A 12,618-nucleotide genomic window follows, 5' to 3' on the forward strand; every position below is an offset into this window, starting at 1 on the left:
GCTAATTTTTTATAAGTTCTTTTTTTTTTTTCCTATCAAAGTCACACAGTTTGGAGCAAAGATAAGAAATGAGGTAAAGTGGCTTTGGGGATGGATTTCATCAAAACTCTGAGCGTAAGGAATAGATGATAAATAACTAAGGGTGTGATGGTTGATGGGGATTAGAATGATTCAAGGATGTATTTAAACGATCACGGTTGGTACGCAGAATAAAAACTTGTAAGGTTTGTAGAGAAAACACTAAGAGATCACAGAAGCCAAGGAGAGTGCAGACATATTTCAAGAAGTAACAGAATGACAGACAGGCAGGAAATATAATGGGTATGAGAACTAGAGAAAGTCTATTAGATATGGTTCGAAGGTGACCTCTGAAACAATGAGAGCCTTGCCCATTGCTGAGGAAGAAAAGAGGACTTGCTAAGCTCTTTCTTAAAACTTAGCTCTGGCTCCTTAAAACTCCGCGGTAACTGAAGATATTTGGATTGAGGAAGCTGACTTTTCCCAGTAGATACAGAACCAGCAGGAATCCTGGCAGAAGGAAACAGAAACCAGCCTAAGGTTGGGTGGAGCTCCGGGCAATTCTTGATTAATGGCCAATGTAAAGAAAACTCAGCAAGAAGCCAAGTGACCGAACACAGGGAAAATTGTAGGGGAAGTACTGCTGGGACTCAAAACTATTGCAAAACCATTGGTCTCAGTCACACACACATACACACACAAGCAGAAAAAGATTAATTAAAAAAAAAAACTTGTCATCATAAAAACTTCTTGAATTTTTTTTCAACCGCTTCTCTTCTCCCCATACACAGTATTTCATACCTTGTCTTTAGTTATGGTAAAAGTGACTGGATCCAATGGGAAGTTGATGTAAAATTTTTATACATTCTTTAAAGGGTAGTGAAAAGTAGCAATGGCCTGAAAGTCCTCTAAATTGCACTGGCTAGACTTCTAGGCTAGTATTTGTTCAAGTCTTATTTTGTTAACATCTAATCAGCATACAAAATGGCAAATGTTTTTAGTTTGTGTTAAGTGAAACCAGCTTGAAGATAATAAGAACTTGTGAGAATCAACTCATTCAGTCTTACAGTGAATCCCTCATTTGTGGGCAGATTTCCTATGGGTTGCATTTGACAATGATGGTAGGATAGGGTGTGGGATTTATTCATTGACAAAAGTCCCTTGAAATTTCCCTGCGATTTCATCAGCCCTCAGGAGCTCAGTGTGCACACATGTTTGTGAAATCTAAAAGGTGACACACTGGGTTATTCTCCAAAATGAGCATGTTGGACTCTCTCATTCCTGAGGGAGGGAGCTTTACAGATATAAAATTTAACTTATTTTCTACGCCTGTCTAAAACTCTTGTCGTGTTTTCTTATATCTGTCATTGTCTGTATTAGAGTCTAGTACTAGATCTGTGGATCCCATTCTTTGTACAGCCACACATCTTTTGCAAGTTGAGAAATAACCAAAGGTACAATGCAAGACTAGAGGTTAATTAATAATATTACACAGGAAATAATATATTGGTTTATATATGACATCCAAAACTAGTGTGCCAAACTTCCTAGCTGTTGTGCTAGAAATTGTTGTAGATGACCTGTTTATTTTTTTTGTCTCACAGAGAAATAGCTCTGATCATTCCCATTTAGACAGTATATTCATGCTTCTGGAAATATCAAAATCACATTGACTCAATCATTGCTATTGTAACGGAACTGGCAGTTTCTAGATAATAGATCACTTTGTCCCAACTCATTGTACTGCAACATAATCGCTAACTAAGGATACATGGGGATGTCATAATGAACTTAAATAAAAATCTATGGAGGTGACAAGACAGTATAAAGAATTTGTAGTAACATAGTCCTATTATCTTAACACTTGGGATGGGGGACAAGGTCATTTTGGGCTACATAATGAATTCCAGGCAAGTCTGGATTACTTGAGTCCCTGCTTTAAAATTAATACCTGCGGAGCAGACAAGATAATACACAATGTCTGCTCAGAGTCACACTAAGGGCTGTATTCATGGGAGGAAGGGTTCTTCTCAGGCAATGGGCAGTATTTCAATGTTCTAGCACTTTGGTTGGTTGTTCCAGCACCTTTGGGTTTCATCTAATGGGATACCTATGTAGGTCTCCTATCTGGATGAATAGACAATGACCTTATTACTTTAGTGGGAAATAAGTTCTTCAGTGCAAGTTGGTTGTTTTTATCCTGGGACGAACTGTGCGAGAAGCACAGGTTACTAAGGGTCAAACTCCTGAAGGTCTAGAGTCCTGTCGTATGACCCTGAAATAGATTGTTGCGTCCAAGGCTTGTTAGGGCCAACCCTTCAGTCCCGCTTGAAGGCAGCAGTGAACTTGCCCTGATCCCAATCTACCTCAAGTCAAAAATCAACCTTGTTGTGAGGTTAGAATGACTCAGCGTGGCTCCATCGTGGAATGATAGCCACAAAAACTTCTATTTTAAAAATCTAAGTGATTTTTTTTAATAATAGATCCATTGTCCTTATAAAATCGATGAGAAATCTTGAGGTTTGTGATGTATGGGTCTGAATTTGAATGGGCATTTGGGGTCAGCGTCCCCTTGTATCAATTCACTAGATGTCATTAAGGACAGTTTGCATAGAGAATCTGTGATCAAATGTGGAAGGCCTATGCTGGTGCCTTTTATTGCTTAGCACATTTACTCTTCCAGTTTCTTCACAGTCGCTATGTCCCATAGACCTGGAATTCCTCTCTGAGAACCATGGATACACGGAAACTGCTAACAGAAGTTTTGTGCATGTACCAGTTCTGGAGCAAAACCCGCACTATTCAGGATGCTTTCTCTGAAAAGTATGCTTTAAAAAAGAATGCTTAGAAACTCGATTAAACTTATGTAGCTCATCACATGAGCGGTCACGTGACTAACGCTATTAGTAGTTGGGTCAAGAGCCCTTCACCACAATATAAAGCTGAAAAGGGTAGCACTTCCTAGTAAACCATAAAAATATACAATAATCAATTCTAGGCCAATGTTCTGCTTCGTTTCATGCTAAAACCAAAAGTTTCACATTGTAACTTTAACGTTGTCAGAGATTCCTAAAGTAAACAAAATAGCATGGAATAAGAAAGCTTGATTGTGTAACTTCTGCTTTTGCTGGCTAGGAGATACCAAGTATCATTTTCTCATAAACCCACCTCCAAACAACCATGACTGCCTGCCTAGTCACAAGTCTGGAGTCTCCCAAGTTTTGATTTCATCAGAGGAAGTGGTACTATTTGACCAACGCTCCTGGTTTATTATCATCATCTACAATAATTACTTTTATGTTCCCAATTCTCAGTAAAAAGACACAAAGTCCTGCTTACAAGAACCTTCAGAAACGACCCTGAGATTGGGTTCTGGCAAGGAACAGGGGCCTTTTTCCCCCCCCTGCCAAGCTCTGCCTTTCAGACCTACGCCCACCCAAGCTAGCCGGCTGGCGCAGAACCACGTGTGCGCGCGCCCTGGCCCCGGCCGTACTGAGGCGCGGAGCCGGACACCGCCTTACTCCAGCTTTGGCGCGCGGCCGCGACTAGCGCTCCGGGCGGGGGTCGCGAGCACGAGGGAGGGGAGGGGAGGGGCGGCCCCGCCCCTCGCCCCGCCTCCCCGCCCCTACTCAGTGGGGCGCCCACGTGCCCAGCCCGCCTTGTGCAGCGCGGCGGCGGGAGCTTCTGTCTGAGCGGACCTGGAAGGTGGCGGCAGCTCGTCTAGCCTTCTCCCGCTTGGGATCCCCAGCGCACTGCAGCCGCTTGCTCGCCGGTCCCCGTCCCCGTCCTGGTCCCCGTCGCGCGACCGGAGCTCTGCCCCAGTAAGTTGCAGAGAGTGCGCCGGGGCCAGAGGGGAAGCGGTGGGGCGCGGGCGTCCAGGCCGAGTCCAGCTGCGCGCAGCTGCCCGGAGGAGAGGCCGCGCTCCGGAGACTGGGGAGCTGAGCGTCCGGGGTACAGCGGGCAGGGGCTGCAGCCTCGGACCCTCGTCCTCCGGGCTGCATCCTGGGCTGCCACCCTCCTCTTCTTGTCGGCCTCCGGTGCCGCTGGCTGACTCGCACTCGAGGCGGGCATGATCCACGGCGGCCACGCGGGTCGTAGAACTTGGGATAGGGCCTGACACTGTGGCTCCGTTAATGTCCACAGTCAGTTTAGTTTTGGGAGACCCTCAGTATCTGTCTCCGGGAGGGCAGCCTGCCTCCACACCCTGTACACGGAGTGGTCCCCCGAAGTCTCCCTTCACTCTCTTGGGAATCTTGGTTTAAATTTGGAACAAGGCTTGGATCGCTAGAAGTCTTTCCCCATCCTGCTCTGGATCTGGTACGGCAGGTAAAATGACCCACTTGGGCGTGGGGGAGTTTGTATCGCTGACTTAAAGTAAATGGGTGCAGCATTAAGCGCTTGAGTTGTTCTGTGCCTCTTAATCCCGTTTCACGAAGCCTTCAAGCCTTGATTACCTTAAAACCGTCGCTCCAGGTTGTAGGTTCTTTTGCCGCATACACGCAGTTATGTGGCGTCAGGTAACCCTGTAGTTACTTCAAAGAAATAGGCTCAACAAGAGTCGAACGGCCACAGATGGCTCTCAAAGTGGAAGCTGCCTACATGCCAGAAGTCAAAGAGTTAATCCGATTCAAACGCTAAACTCTGTAAAACTGTTTCAAAAATCTTAGGTCACGACTCCTTTGGGACTGAAGAATTCTATCCATGTGGATCAGTTCTTTGCGAGAATGGGACTATCAGAATCTAGGGCTTGGGCCGTGTAGTTAAGTATGTCTGGCCTCTAACGTCATTCTTTTAAGACTTGGTTTTTTTTTCTACCTCCATCTTAATATTTATCTTCACAGTAAAGCGAAACATTTTATTTGTTGTCTCTGGCTAGGGACGGTGCAGGTGAAGAATACCCTATTGTTATATATGCTTTTTGTGCTGTTCGATCTTTTTTTTTTTTTTCTGATCGCACCAATGTAGCATGAAGAAATAAATGATACATCGGCTCAGAAAAACATTTTTTTCCCTTGCTTTATGCTAAAGAGTTGCTAGCTGGCGACTGTCCAGGAGTGGATCTTGGAGGCAGCATTACATGTGTTTGCATTTTCCCGGCTTTCTCCTTTGCTCGCCACTCTCCTTCCCTCTGTCTCTTGATGAGTGAATGTCATTTCCCTTAAGGCATTTTAATCTTCTGGGATGTGTCGCGAACTTGAAGATCAATCATACTAGAGCATCTTGGTACCTGCAGAGATTCAGTGTGCAGATTCCTGAGCTTCACTTTGTCGGCAAAGCCCTGATTCCAGTCTCCAGTTTTTGTCGCTAGGAAAGAGGAATGACAGGGAGGAGAGCAATATGGTAGCTGTGGACATTTTGAAAGTCTGAGAATTTGGCCTGGCGCTGGTGGTGCACGCCTTTCATCCCAGCACTCGGGAGGCAGAGGTAGGGGGATCTCTGTGAGTTCGAAGCCAGCCTGGTCTACTAGAGCTAGTTCCAGGACAGGCTCCAAAGCTACAGAGAAACATTGTCTCAAAAAAGAAAGAAAGAGAATCTGAGAATTTGTTGAGCTTTTTTGTTGTTGTTTATTTTTTTTTATTTAGTTTAATTTTTTTGTTTTTGTTCCATATTTCCAAGTCTCTGGGCCCCTTGAGCCCTCGTATCTGGAAAGTTTTGAAGCTGGGGTTTCCTCGCTGCCAGCCACTCACCTTTGCAGAGCCATTTGCCTCCTCTCCCTTCTAGGTGACTCAGTGCCCGCCTTTTGTGTTCTTCTATCTTTTAGTTTAGGTCAGTGTTATTTCTTCTGCCTCTCTTAGCCAGAGACCCTACTGGTAAGTGGCTATTTCTCCTTTTTTTCAAATGTTCTTCCCTTAAGGTTTTCTCTGGTAACTTGTCTAACAGACTTCATGTTGCTCTTTTTTGTTACATTTGTTGGCTCCTGTTGGTGTGTGGCGGCAGTGAAGGTGGTGGGGAATGGGGGAGTTCAGAGCCATCTCCTTGTTTTATCTCGATGCCTTTCAGGGACAGTTTTCAGGACAGAATCTGGAAAATACCCTCATGCTGCTGTTTGCTTCGTTTCCCCCCAGATGTAGTAGAAACATGATCTTGAAGTCTGGTTTCTTAAGAGATGACTTTGTGGTGCCAAATATTTAGAAGAAAAGGAAATTTTTCAGTTGAATGTGTTTCTAAGCTTTCGTGTTCGACACTGTGTGCCAAAGGAATGCTTCACAGCCGGGTGGTGGTGGCCGTGCTGGCGCAGGCTTCTAATCCCAGCACTCACTCAGGAAGCAGAGGCAGGTGGATCTCTGTGAGTTCAAGGCCAACCTGGTCTACAAGAGCTAGTTCCAGTACAGGCTCCAAAGTTACAGAGACACCTTTTCTCAAAAAAAAACAAAAGAAAAAAAAAAAAGAAGGAAGGCTTCACCAAGCAACTGAAAAGCCAAGGGAGCTGACCTTACATTATACCTGTCTGAACACCTTAGCAAATTTAAATGTTTAGCTTCTACTGAACCTTTAGGAAAACATCCAGAACTCTATCGATAAAACCTTGAGCAATAATAAAAATCCATGAAACACTTCCTCGTGGTTTTCTATTTCAAAAATTTGTTCTTCTGTTCCCTAAGAACATGGTATGACCTAACATGTGTTCAGTGTGTCTTTATCGTAAAATAAATAGGAATGACTCCAGCAACTTGAGAAAACGTGTCGTCTGTCTCCTAATGCTTTCATGCCTTCACTCAAAGTTCCTTGGATTCCTACAGTGCACTAGGCATGTATTGAGTGACCCAAAACTAGTTACTGCCATAAATAGTGGTGGGATTCTGTAATCACTTTTGCATTTGTGAAACTCTTGATGGACTTTAAAAAAATAGTTTGTTGTTGTTAACTGTATAAGAATAACAAATCTCAGCACATTGGCTTCAGCATTATGCTGCATTGTGACATATGACGATGGTGTTGCCATTTCGTTATCAAAAGCGTGTATGCTGGGTATACAAATCTACGTTGATCTGCTCATGCATCCTTTTGCCTGCTTTTCTGGCCCTTGACTTAGAAGCGGTAGCTATAGCTGCGGAAATGAGAGCGCTGCTTTGTAAGAACCAAAGCCAGCGAGACTTTGTTTCCAGCAGGCAGCAGCTAATCCAGACAATCCCAGCTCCTTCTATTTGTTGTTCTTGTCTAACTCAGTAAAGCGTAACTGAAGCTTTGTGCAGTGGTGTGGGGGCAGGCAGCATACTCCGCTTTTTGTGTGCTTGTGGACACTTGTAGATACTTGTAGATGATAGGTGTCAATTTCTGAAGACATCCTCTGCCCTTATGGCAACATTCTGACTGGTAAGAATGGTTAGTGTCAATTTAAAAAACTATCTGAGATAGTGTGGCTTTTGTTTAACAGACTGGATTTTAATGTGTGAGTCGTGAGCCTTCTCTGTTCTTATTGCAGCTTTCTGTTTGGATCTCCGTCCTTCTAGAGAGCTGTGGCTCCTCACTGTACTAGGTGTGGATGTGGATATAATATGTTGTCGGAAACCTTGGGTTTTCTTAACGAAGGGTTTGGTTCACCTGAAGCTAGCTCTTCACGATAAAGGCTGTTGTGTGCTCTCTTTTGTGCTTTATGCTTATCTGCCTGTAAAGGAGCAAAGATAGGAGTTAAATATGTGCAATGAGCCTAAGAATGCAAAGCAGGCCTGCACGTGCTAGCTGGGTAGGAAGGCACTGGGTATGCTATTTCCTCTCTTCAGAGCTGACCCTGAGCAGAGACCCTGCAACACAGAGGGAAAGAATGGCCCACGACCTTTCCTGCAAGAATCAATTTCATTAAAAAAAAAAAAAACAACTTATTAAACAATACATACTAAGGAATGATTATGGCCCTTGTTGGTTCTTGCTGGCTGTTCCTCTTCTTTCCTGAACTCATGCTGACTTTGAGACTCCAATTGTCATTCCATGTCTAATACAGTGCTTCTCAGCACTTCTCTTGGAGATGCCTTTCCAGTGGCCCCTGCTGGGCACAGCACATAGAGCTTGGTGCCCTGTCACCCAGGGGTGCAGAGCAATACCAGAGTTAAGACGCTCACTTTAGTTTAGTCCTTTGCTGGGTGGGAGGGATGTTTGTTCATATTTAAGAGAACTGGCTTTGTTGTTCTTAAAAACAGGCATTTTCTTTTATGACGTCTGGTAATAAAGTCTTAAAACTCACTTGTTATTAATTTTTCTTTTTGTGGGCAAAAAAAAAATGGTGTTTGAGCTGCTACCTTGATCGTAATAGGGAGATAACTGTGAGGGTTTCTTTCTTTCTTTTTTTTTTTTTTTTTTTTGGTTTTTCGAGACAGGGTTTCTCTGTGGCTTTGGAGCCTGTCCTGGAACTAGCTCTGCAGACCAGGCTGGTCTCGGACTCACAGAGATCGGCCTGCCTCTGCCTCCCGAGTGCTGGGATTAAAGGCGTGCGCCACCACCGCCCGGCCTTTTTCTTTTTTTTTTGAGGGTTTCTTGCTTTAGCTGTGATATCTACTGGTGTCAGCTTGGCAGTGATGATGGTGCTGCACACTGGCAGAATTAATGGCTATTTTATATTGAACCAAAAGAAAAAATTAGAGTGTCTCTCCAATTTCAGCAGCATTTATTTAATATGAATTTGGAGCAGATTTTCTAAATGCAGTATAATTTTTAAAAAAAAATAAGAAATAAACTTAAGATGTGTTGCGCACCGTGTGTGGCGCCTCTGGTTCTTTCCCTGCCTGCAGTTCCTGCTATACAGTTTATAAAAGGTCTGCATTCCCTGCAATCAGCTTCATATGCTTCCAAAGTTAGCATGTCAAATGTTATCTAGTCTACATAAAACTTGCGCTATTTAATAATGATACAGTAAGCCAGATGACCGAGTGCCGTTGCCTAAATCAGGGCCCCCTTAGATTAAAGCTTTGCAACTTCAATCCCAAGAGTATCCTATGTGACAGTCTGTGTGGAGTTTTCCATAAGTGTAGTTCACGGAATGCTTGTAATTTGCCCTAGCAGTTGTTCTGATTTAAAAAAATAAAATAAGATAAACTTCAGAGCTGACCTTGGTGGAGCACCTTCATTTCCCAGCCCAGCACGGGAAAGGCAGAAACAGGAAAATCCAGTGAAAAACTCATCCTGATAGTTTGTATCAACTTGCACATGAATTCCCCTGGGAAGAATGTGTTTCTGAAACTCCAGGTTGCCCTGTGCAGCAGTGTTGCCTGCTTCATGGGCCTACTTTCCACACAAGGAACATTTGTTCAGGGGAAGAAAGAAGAACCTGTGGCCACAGCAACTCCTCTGCACAGCAGTGACTTGTGACATATCTGATGGAACTTAGAGATATTTTGTGATAAGTTTTTATCCACCCATACCACACAGTTCCCTTTTCCGTAGAAAATAATGCCCCTTCCTGGCCATCTTGTTTGAGATTTCTGAACATACGGGGTCTCTACTTTGATTCAGTAGACAGCTAGAGTTTCTACAAATTGGGATAAGAATCCCACAATACAGAAGCCATTCTTGATGCCTTGGGAAGGTACCCGAAGAGATTCTATTGAGTCTGCATGGGGCAGTTTTGATCATGCGTTCTGTCTCCTTGCCGATTTAAGATGATCTACAGGTTCTGAGGGGGTCAGGTCATAACAGATGGGGGCTCACTGTGAGATCAACTGGTAGAAAGATGAGGTTTCTCTGACCCTGTAGTTGGTGTGGTTGTCAAAGCAGACGAGATTATACAGAGCAGCCTGGGGTTTAGAAATGGGCTTTTCCAGGGGGAGTCATACCCAGCTGGATACAGCTATCAGAAAGAGTTTTCATAGCATAAGGACAACTGGCCTCCTTGTGGCATGTTGAAAGTGTTATGGCTCCCTGGATTCTCCTTCTTTATGGTTTTTTCTCCAAATTCTCAGATTCACATATTTCAATATGATTCCGGTTCAAGAAGTGAATTTGGTTCAACTTTAGCAACATATAGTCTTGTTTGAATGTTTGTCATTACACCCATCAGCAGGTCCACCAAGAGTGGGTAAGAAGTTTACATAATGTTGGAACATCTTTCAAATGCCATTGAGATCCATCTTCCTGGTGCACTGTGCATTTGATGTAGAAATTGTGGAAATCGCTGGACTTTCGTAAACTTGTTGAATCAAAGCCTAACTAAATGCTAGTAGCCGGGAAGGCATGCGTGGCTGGAGTGAGTGACCAGTTTGTAGCGGTTCCCTTGTCACATTTGCTTAATAAATAATGTGCTGAACCAAGGGCAGCGAGCCCAGAGGGGGATATTTAGAGTCAGTTTCTCTGCTGAAGTCCATCTTTTGCAGTTTGCGTGGTTGGGATTTGTAATATTTGGTTAGGGGGGTGGAAGAGAGAAAGAAAAGGCCCTCTGATGTACTGCAGTTGTGACCCAGAGCTCACGCAGGGGGAACGAGTCTTGTATGGATGCTATTCATCAAGAAAAGAGCACCGAGTACATTTGCATGCCACTGAGGAACAGTAGTGGGTGTTGATACAATTTGTAGTACTCGCTGTGTAAACACATCCTAGGCTGGTGCCGGGTTAAACTCCTGAAACTGAACAATTCACCTGCAAAAGAGTCCTATCCTCAGAGGATTCGTGCATGAGTAAGGCTTATCTGCCCCAGATGAGGTTGGTTTTATCACATAATGATTATAGTAGTTGGTTTTGTATCCCAAAGTCTCCAGTGGCCTTAAAACTGTCTTGTGAGAAGTGTCTGCAGCTTCCCGGTGTTCATTTCTAGCATCTTTCCCCATGGGCAGTTACTGAGTTCCTGGCACTGATTTCTGTCCCAAGCACAGCACTGAACAAATGTGGGGAGAAAGAAAGCACTCGAAAATGACATTTTAGAATGTTCTGTAAGCTCAGAAATCAAGGTCTTGAAAAACAGAACGTCAAAAATTGAGACAGTAGATCCATTGCAGAACCTAAGAATTTAGGTGGAAGTACCGATTCGTTTCAGGTGATCTTGCTTTTGTGAAAGAAAACTATAAATTGCTAAAATGCACATTTCATGTGGAATTTTGCAGGCGGGAATCAAATTACAATACCCACTTAAAAGTTTTTAGATTCTAAAATTTTCTTAGAACCTAACATGCGTGCATATTTTAGCACAGTGGAATTTTTGAGGATGTGAACAGTTTTAATAAATGGCATACTTTACAAGAAAATGAAATATATATGGTTAATCTGGGGGGGGGAAGAGACATTTTAAGTATGAGTTCTAAACCATTAAAGTCAGTAGGAGTTAAGCCCCATAAATAGCACTTTTGAACAAGGGCTATTTGTAAGTGCTTTTGTGTTAGCTCAAAATAAAAGAAGAAAGCTATGTGGGTTTTTGCCTTTCAGATTTTCCTAGGTAACATCTGGTTTGCACTTAGTTCAGTGACCCAAACAGAAAAAGAGCAGACTTTGCATAAAATTTCTGTTGATAGTGCATGTTAGCCTGGCTGAGATGGATCACATGAACTTTGTGCATAACGAACAGCATATTTACATTGTTTGGATCTTTTATCTTTCCTGCCACAGATTACCAGACAGATAAGAAGAGCAAACAGCCCAGCACTGTCACCTTAAAAGTTATCCTTGTAAAGTATTTAAAATACTCTTCAATTTTTCTCCTCTAGGTATTTTCCGTGCCTTCTCTACTGCTATTTCACTGAACTACCAGAAGCTGTCTTAGATTACTCTGTGTAGAGATTTTCAATTTTAAGGCTGGATGTGATGGTGTATGCCTATAGAATCTCAGTGTTTGGGAAGTGGAGACAGGAAAGTCAGGAGTTCAAGATCAGCCGCAGCTGCAGGAGATCTTGTCTCAATTCCCCCCCTCTCTTAAGTTTAAAATTGCTTAGTGTAATTAACCATTTTGCTCATCTGTGGACAGCCAGCACCAGCCTTTCATAGTGTTTAGCTTTCATGGTGTGCGGTGGGGAAGGCCACAGAGGGTGGAGGTACGTGAAGGCAGAATAAGAAATATTCCCAAAGTGCAGGCTGTGGTGGCATGGTCCTGGGATACCAGCGTTAAAGAGGCTGACGCAGGAGGATTTTGAACCCAAGGCCGGCCTAGGCTACATAGCAAGCTTTTTGTCTCCCCAAAACAAAAATGATGTCCCTGAAGTGGAATAGCTCTCCTGGAGGGGAGTGTGGAAACCAGCTGTCCTCTTTGGTATTAAGAGTTGTACCACGGGGGCTGGAGAGATGGCTCAATGGTTAAGAGCATTGCCTGCTCTTCCAAAGGTCCTGAGTTCAATTCCTGGCAACCACATGGTGGCTCACAACCATCTGTAATGAAGTCTGGTGCCCTCTTCTGACCTGCAGACATACACACAGATAGAATATTGTATAAATAATAAATAAACAAATATTTTAAAAAAAAAAGAGTTGTACCACTTTTGAATTTATATTCTGAGAATGAGCCTTTATTACATGACACAGAATCTTAATGCATTTTGTGACAGGTCCAGAGATAAAGAAGGTTGAATTAACTATGATTCCGCTTCTCATTTGTTTGCTCGAATCAGTATTTAGTTTCTTTTCCAGAGTTGGTGGCAAAGTTATTTCATTGAATTAAGTATAAGGGAGGAACAAAAAGAATGCAAAAACTGC

General features: G+C 43.3%; 1 protein-coding gene across 2 annotated transcripts in view; it reads left to right on the plus strand.

The window, feature by feature from the left end:
• Nucleotides 1-3,689: 3,689 nt before the first annotated feature.
• The window catches only part of Slc7a2 (solute carrier family 7 member 2), a 60,589-nt gene continuing 51,660 nt past the window's right edge, over nucleotides 3,690-12,618 (plus strand). For both annotated transcript variants that reach the window (XM_013352013.2, XM_005362546.3), the window contains exon 1: nucleotides 3,690-3,839. The gene's annotated coding sequence lies outside the window, so the exon portion shown is untranslated. The remainder of the gene's footprint in view (nucleotides 3,840-12,618) is intronic.

This window comes from Microtus ochrogaster, linkage group LG7_11, assembly GCF_000317375.1.
Source record: "Microtus ochrogaster isolate Prairie Vole_2 linkage group LG7_11, MicOch1.0, whole genome shotgun sequence".
Lineage (NCBI taxonomy): Eukaryota > Metazoa > Chordata > Mammalia > Rodentia > Cricetidae > Microtus > Microtus ochrogaster.